The sequence below is a fragment of the Leptonychotes weddellii genome, chromosome X, assembly GCF_054177405.1.
Source record: "Leptonychotes weddellii isolate Sample4059 chromosome X, ASM5417740v2, whole genome shotgun sequence".
NCBI lineage: Eukaryota > Metazoa > Chordata > Mammalia > Carnivora > Phocidae > Leptonychotes > Leptonychotes weddellii.
The window spans coordinates 19,833,335-19,839,334 of NC_138385.1; the positions used below are offsets into that span (position 1 = coordinate 19,833,335).

General features: G+C 38.0%; 1 pseudogene; it reads right to left on the reverse strand.

Annotated features, from left to right (window-relative positions):
- The window catches only part of LOC102730076 (nuclear transport factor 2 pseudogene), a 40,470-nt pseudogene extending 35,093 nt beyond the window's left edge, over positions 1 to 5,377 (reverse strand).
- Between the last annotated feature and the right edge of the window lie 623 nt (positions 5,378 to 6,000).

Here is a 6,000-nt window from a genome sequence, read left to right on the forward strand (position 1 = left end):
ATACTTACTGGGCTTGAGAAAAGAATAGAAGACATCAGTGAGACCCTTTCCACAGAGATAAAACAGTTAAAAACCGTTTTAAAAAAGAATCAATCAGAGATGAAGAATGATAGAAATGAGATTGAAAACAGGCTTAATACAATGAACAGAAGGGTGAAAGAAGCAGAGGGATAGATTGGTGATGTAGAAGACAAAATAATGGAAAATAATAAAGTTGAACAACAGAGATAAAGAATTATGAAACATGAGAATACACTTAGGGAACTCTGACTCCATCAAAAATAATAACATTTGTATTATAGGAATCCCAGAAGAAGAGAGAGAAAAGGGGGCAGAAAATTTATTTCAAGAAATAGTAGCAGACAACTTCCTTAATCTAGGGAAGGAAACAGATATACAGATGCAGGAGGAACAGACAACTCCCATCAAAGTCAATAAAAGCAGGCCAACACCAAGACATACTATAATTAAATTTGCAAAATATAGTGATAAAAAAAAATCTTAAAAGCAGCAAGATAAAAGAAGTCTTTAACTTATAAGGGAAAACCCATAAGGCTAGCTGGCAGTTTCTTAATAGAAACTTGGCAAGTCAGAAGAGAGTGGCATGATATTTAAAAGTGCTGAATGGGAAAAATCTGCAGGTAAGAATACTCTATTCAGCAAGTCTATCCTTCAGAATAGAAGGAGAGATAAGGAGTTTCCCAGACAAACAAAAACTAAAGGAGTTCATAACCACTACAGTAGCCCAGCCAGAAATATGAAATGGTACTCACTAAGTGCAAAAGAGAGACCAAAAATTGACAAACACATGATCAGAAAAAATCTCCAAAAGCAAAGAAAAACAAGTAATAAAATGTCAATAAATACATATCTATCAATACTTACTTTGAATGTAAATGGACTAAACACTCCAACAAAAAGACATAGGGGCTAGAGGAGCAAGATGGCGGAGGAGTAGGAGGCCTAAATTTCGTCTGGTCTCAGGAATTCAGCTAGATAGGGATCAAACCATTCTGAACACCTACCAACTCAACAGGAGATGAAAGAAAAGAATAGCAACAACTCTCTGAACAGAAAAGTGACCACTTTCTGGAAGGTAGGACATGTGGAGAAGTGAATCCCAGGTGATATTCGGGAAGATAGACGGCAGGGGGAGGGAGCCTCCATCAGCCGCTACCGGCAAGGGATAGAGCAACAGAGCACAAAATCGGAACTTTTAGAAGTCTGCTCCACTGAGGGACATCGCTCCAGTGGCTAAGTGGGAGGTGGAACCCTCGCTGGGACAGTGTGGTTTCGGGACCCTCGGGGTCACAGAAAGACTGGGGGTGCCTGAGTGTGGCAGAGTTCCCAGGTATTGGAACAGGGAAGCTGGCTGCAGAGACGGAGCTGAGGAGTGGGCTCTCAGCTCGGGGTTGCCATAAACCGTGATCTGCGGCACAGTTGGGCCACTGCTCTTCCAGCAGGGACTGAACAAGTGGCAGATCGAGGGAGACTCCCCTTCCTCCCCTGGTAGGAGCAGCACAGGAGCACACCACAGCAATTTGCTGGGTTTGGAGAATCCACACGGGATCGTGTGCCAGAGAGAGAAATGCTCGGTCACAGGCCGGGTGAGCACAGAGTGCAGCCGGAGACCAGGGAGAGAGGAGTGATTGACTGCTTTTCTTGAGGGGCTCACTGAGGAGTGGAGCCCCGAGTTCTCAGCACCTCCGGGGCAGAGATTGGGAGGCCACCATTTTCACTCTCATCCTCCAAAGCTGTACGGAAAGCTTGCAGGGAACAAAAGCTACCAAGAGAAAACCTGAGCTGATTACTTAGCCCGCCCCCTGCAAGGGTGGGGCAATTCTGCCTCAGGCAAAGACATTTGAGAACCACGGCAACAGGCCCCTCCCCCAGAAGATCAGCAAGAACAGCCAGCCAAGACCAAGTTTACCAATCAATGAGAAGAGCAGAAGGCCAGCACTAGGGGAATGCAGCACATAGAATTCATGGCTTTTTTCCCCCTGATTCTTTAGTCTTTCAAAGTTAATTTTTTTAATTTTCTTTTTTTCTTTTTCTTTCTTTTTTTTAATTTTTCTTTTTCCCTTTTTCAACCAACATTTTATCAATCCCTTTTTTAAGAATCTTTTTTATTTTTCATTTTTAGAGTCCTATTCATAGTAGTTAAACTTATTTTTGGTATATATATATAAGTTGTTCTCTTTAAAATTTAAAATTTTGTGATACAGTTTCTTCTAACAGACCAAAATACACCCTAAATCTCTAGTGTATGGCTTTGTTCGAGTCTCCTGCCTGAACACATTCTCTCTCCCTTTTTTTTTGTAATTCCTTTTCTTTCTTTTTTCAACCAATGTCTTATCAATACCTTTTGTAAAATCTTTTATAATTTTTATCTGTCCAGTCATATTCCATCCCTTCATCATATTTACCCCTATTTTTGTACATATATAAGTTTTTCTTTCTTTAAAATTTTGGGAGGCACTTTCTTCTAACAGACCAAAATACACCCAAAATCTTGTGTGTGGCACTGATCTATGCACCAGCCTGATCATATTTGATTATATTCTGTATTTTGTTTTGTTTGTTTGTCTGTTTTTATCTTTTTCTTTTTTCTTTCTTTCCTTTTCTTTTCCCGTGGTTTCAGGTCTCTTCTGATTTGTTTAGTGTATATTTTCTGGGGATGTTGTTACCTTGTTAGCATTTTGTTCTCTCATTCATCTACTCTCCTCTGGACAAAATGACAAGATGGAAAAAATCACCTCAAAAAAAAAAAAAAGAACAAGAGACAGTACCGACTGCCAGAGACCTAATCAATATGAACATTAGTGAGATGTCGGAATTAGAAGGAAAACTTTCACTATCTGCAGATGGCAGGTTACTCTTATTGGAAACCCAAAAGACTCCACCAAAATCTTGTTAGAACTGATACATGAATTCAGTAAAGTCACAGATATAAAGTCAACATACAAAAATCTGTTGGATTTCTGTACTCCAATAATAAAGCAGCAGAAAGAGAAATGAAGGAATCACTCCCATCTACAATTGCCCACAAAAACCTAAGATGCCTAGGAATAAACCTAACCAAAGAGGTGAAAGACCTGTACTCCAAAAACTATAAAACACTGATGAAAGAAACTGAAGATAACACCAAGAAATGGAAAGATATTCCATGCTTATGGTTTAGAAGAACAAATATTGTCAAGGAATTTCTACTACCCAAAGCAATCTACACATTTAATGCAATCCTTATCAAAATACCAACAGCATTTTTCACAGAGTTAGAACCAACAATTCTAAAATTTGTATGGAACCACCAAAGACCCTAAATAGCCAAAGTAATCTTGAAAAAGAAAGGCAAAGATGGAGGTATCACAATTCTGGACTTCAATTTATATTACAAAGCAGTAGTGATCAAGACAGTATGGTACTGACACAAAAATAAACATATAGATGAATGGAGCAGAAAGAAAACCCAGAAATGAACCCACAACTATATGGTCAATTAATCTTGAACAAAACAGGAAAGAATACCCAACAGGGAAAATGATAGTCTCTTCAACAAATGGTGTTGGGAAAACTGGACAGCAACATGCAAAAGAATGAAGCTAACCACTTTCTTACACCACACAGAAAAATAAGTTCCAAATGGATGAAAGACCTAAATGTGAGACAGGAAACAACCAAAATCCCAGAGGAGAACACAGCCAATAACCTCTTTGATGTTGGCTGTAAGAACTTATTTCTAGATATGCCTCCTGAGGCAAAGGAAACAAGGGAAAAAAATAAACTATTGGGACTTCATCAAAATAAAAAGTTCTGCACAGCAAAGGAAATGATAAACAAAACTAAAAGGCAACCTACTGAATGGGGGGAGATATTTGCAAATGATGTGTGATAAAGGGTTAGAATCCACAATATATAAAGAACTTATAAAACTCAACACCCAAGAAACAAATAATCCAGTTAAAAAATGGGGAGAAGACATGAACAGACATTTTTCCAAAGAAGACATACAAATGGCCGTCAGACACATGAAAATATGCTCAACATCACTGAACATCAGGGAAATACCAATCAAAACTACAATGAGATAATACCTCATACCTGTCAGAATCATTAAAATCAACAACACATGAAACAACAGGTGTTGGCAAGGATGTGCAGAAAGGGGAACCCTCTTGCAGTATTGATGGGAATGCAAAGTGGTGCAGGCACTCTGGAAAACAGTATGGGTAGTTCCTAAATTGAAAAGAAAAAAAAAAAAAGAAATAAACCATTACAGGCACTACCCTACAACGCAGCAATTGTCCTACTAGGTAATTGCCCAAAGTATACAAAAATACTATTTCAGAGGGATACATGCATCCCTATGTTTATAGCAGCATTATTTACAATTGCCAAGATATAGAAGCAGTCCAAGTGTCCACTGACTGATGAAATTGATGAATGGATAAGGAAGAGGTGGTATATATATACAATGGAATTTTATTCAGCCACAAAAGGATGAAATCTTGCCATTTGCAAGGACACGGATAGAGATAGAGAGTTTAACACTAAATGAAATGTCAGTCAAAGACAAATACCTTATGATTTCACTCATATGTGGAATGTAAGAAATAAAACAAAGAAGCAAAAGGAAAAAAATAAGAGGGAGAGAGAGAGAAACCAAGAAACAAACTCTTTTAACTATAGAGAACAAACTGATGGTTACCAGAGGGGAGGTAAGTGTTTGGCTGGGTGAAGTAAGTGATGAAGATTAAGGAGTACACTTGTGATGAACACCGGGGGTGGTATGGAAATGTTGAATCAATATATTGTATACCTGAAACTAATATCACACTGTATAACTAATTAATTTAAATAAAAACTTCTAAATAAAAAATAGAAATAAAAAACAAAAAAAATCCAAACATGTATCATATTTTTCATTATAGAAACCTGTTACTAATTTGATGACCCATTCTAAGCTTACTAAAACTTTCTTCCTTCTCACCACTTTGTGTAGCATCCTTCTCACCACTTTGTGAATCATTTTTCCCTCTCCATAAATATCTACTCTGTTTCATTACAGTTTCTCTTGCCCAGTCTGTTTAGGTCCAGCATTAACCCTATGACTTTCTCATTGTTCTAAAAATCAGTGATAGATACTTAGTAGCATTTATCTATCTAGTAGGGCAGAAAAGTGTTTTTTAAAATCTGCATTCTAAAACAAAAGTTATTCACATTACTTTGTCAGAGTAGTCCAGAACAAATCCCGACCCTTGTCTAGTAACCTCCCCGCCTTCCTTTCGTTCTCCTCAATTTGTCCTCCTCTTGATAGTTTTGGCAACTTCACCTTTGATCCTTCACTTTCCATTTTCATTTTCACTTTCTTCTTCATATTTGCACATGCCAAATTATTCTTAGTTACATTTTATTTTTTCTGTTTTAGCTCGGGCTTCCTTTTTGGCAAAGCATAATTAGACTGTGCTTTAGTTTTTTATTGCTGCATAGCAAATTACCACAAACTTATTGGTTTAAAACAATACAAATTCATTATCATCTTATAGTTTCCATGAGTAAGAGTTTAGGCGTTCAATAGCTGGGTCCTCTTCTCAGGCCCTCATCATACTGAAATCAGTGTTGCCCAGAGCTGGGGTCTCCTCTGAGGCTCAGGCTCCTTTTCCAAGTCCGTGTGGTTGCTGGCATACTTCATTTCTTTCCAGCTGTTGAGCTCAAATTGGCTGCATTTTCAAAACCAGCAAGACCAGACTTTTTTGAAACTCCCTTCATCTTTTAAATCTTTCTCTGAAACATCAGGGCCACCTAGAATTAGTTTCCTGTTGTGTATCTCAAAGTCAACTGATTAGTATTCCAAATGAGGGAGTAATATCCAATTATATTCACAGATCCTTAATGGAAGGTAATTATATGGGTCATACTCACCATGGGGCAGAGATTTTGTGGGTCATTCAAAGTTTGCCTAGCACAGACTATTTCAGGTATGACTCTCCCAGTTGGCAG